Genomic DNA, 2,500 nt, shown 5'->3' with positions numbered 1-2,500 from the left:
CATACTTCTCTGCAACTCTTGACTTCCTCCTACAATATCACACCTCCTCTCTCGGCACCCTGTCGTATGCTTTGTGTAAATCTACAAAGACACAATGCAACTCTTTCTGGCCTTCTCTGTACTTCTCAATCAACCAACCTTTTCTCTCTCTCTCTCTCTCTCTGTCTCTCTCATTTTCTTCATTTATCAGCCCGTCAAAGCAGTCCTTCCACTTCGTAGCACACTCTCCTCGCTTGGCAGCACATTTCCATCTGTATCTTTGATCGCCCTAACTTGTCGCACATCCTCGGCAGCTCGGTCTCTCTGTCTAGCCAATCTGTACAAGTCTTTTTCTCCTTCCTTAGTGTCTAACCTGTCATACAGCTCACCGTACGACTTTTCCTTTACCTTTGCCACCTCTCTCTTTGCTTTACGCTGCATCTCCTTGTACTCCTGTGTACTTTCTTCATCTCTCTGACTATCCCACTTCTTCTTTGCCAACCTTTTCCTCTGTATACTTTGCTCTACTTCCTCCTTCCACCACCACCACCACCACCACCACCACCACCACCACCACCACCACCACCACCACCGCCAAGTCTCCTTGTCTTCCTTCCTCTGTCCCGATGACACACCAAGTACCTTCCTAGCTGTCTTCCTCGCTATTTCTGCAGCGCTTGCCCAGCCATCTGGCAACTCTTCACTACCACTCAGTGCCTGTGTTAACTCCTGCCTGAACTCCACACAACAGTCTTCCTTCTTCAACTTCCACCATTTGATCTTCGGCTGTGTCTTCACTCGCTTCCTCATGTTGGTCTCCAAAGTCATCTTACAGACCACCATCCGATGCTGCCTAGCTACGTTCTCCCCTGTCACCACCTTGCAGTATGCAATCCCTTTTACATCGCGCCTTCTACACAAGATATAGTCCACCTGTGTGCACTTTCCTCCACTCGTATACGTCGTCACCCTGTGCTCCTCCCTCTTCTTGAAATATGTATTCACCTCAGCCATTTCCATCCTTTTCGCAAAATCGAACACCATCTGTCCTTCCACATTTCTCTCCTCGATTCCATACCTTACCATCAACTCCTCATCACCTCTGTTCCCTTCAGCAACGTGTCCATCGAAGTCCGCTCCAATCACCACTCCCTCCTCCTTGGGTCCCCTTTCCACCACGTCGTCCAATTCAACTCCAGAATTCTTCTTTTTCGTCCATCTTACACCCGACTTGCGGGGCATATGCGCTGATAACCGTCAGCAATACACCTTCGATTTCCAGCTTCATAATCCTCACTCTGTCTGACACTGTGTTCACCTCCAGCACGCTCTTGACATACTCTTCCTTCAGAATGACCCCTACCCCATTTCTCCTCCCATTCGCACCATGGTAGAAGAGTTTGAACCCACCTGCGATACTCCTGGCCTTACTCCCCTTCCACCTTGTCTCTTGTCACCTTTCTTCTTTCCATCACGTCAGCCAGCTCTCTCCCTTTACTAGCCATAGTGCCAACATTCAAAGTTCCGACTGACTCTCACCTCCACACGCCTACCCTTCCTCCTCTCTAGCTGCCTCTGGACATGCCTTCCCCCTCTCCTTTTCCTTCGCCCAACAGTAGCCTAGTTTCCACCGGCACTCCGCTGGTTAACAGTACCGATGGCGGTCGTCGGTAACCCGGGCCTCGACCGATCCGGTATGGAAATCTTATTTATGATCCGCATATTTGATTTGGCAAAGATTTGACGCCGGATGCCCTTCCTGACGTAACCCTCCGCTTTTGTCCTGGCTTGGGACCTGCACTAAGAATGCACTGGCTTGTGCATCCTCAGTGGCTGGGTTGCACGCTTTTCTATGTTTGCCCCTCACTTTTGTGGCGTGAACTATCAATTCTAGTAATACAGGTGTGTTTATGTTAGGTATCACAGACACACGCACACGCACAATATATGTCCAAAAGTATTGAGATAACTGACCATTACACCTACAGGAGCTTTTCTGACATGTCATTCTGAATCCATAGAAACCCATATTCCACGAAGCTCCCGGCGCACAGTTTTTGTGCCGATGTTAATGCCAGGAGAAGTTTGGATCTCTGCAGTTATTGAGTCAACAGAGCGTTGGCGACTTGAGTTGCTGTTGTCCCTAAAGGCTTGCACTTTTCAATAATATGATGATATATGAAGCATAGAGAGTAAACGGGATAGATACCTTTTGAACAGCACCCTGTAGTACAGCACTTTGAAGGTACATATGTCGTCACTTGCTGTAGTGGTTTTTACTGATGGGCGTGGCCAGGTTTTCAGAAGCCTCTCAGTTGTCAATGTGAGAGCCAGGGGACGCGTCTGCCGTACGTTTAGGGTTAGGGTTAGGTGATTTCTCTGGCAGGGCTGGTTACAGTAGGGCTGCTTACACCACACCCCGGACTGGATTTGTTGCGTGTTTGTGTCCTGATCGATGGGCCAACTTAACACGCCTTCGGAGGGTGTCCGCCGGCCGGCTTTGCCGGCGTTCGGGCGGTCG

This window comes from Lampris incognitus, unplaced genomic scaffold, assembly GCF_029633865.1.
Source record: "Lampris incognitus isolate fLamInc1 unplaced genomic scaffold, fLamInc1.hap2 scaffold_156, whole genome shotgun sequence".
NCBI lineage: Eukaryota > Metazoa > Chordata > Actinopteri > Lampriformes > Lampridae > Lampris > Lampris incognitus.
The sequence above is the reverse complement of the archived record's forward strand: the minus strand, read 5'-3'. Positions refer to the sequence as shown.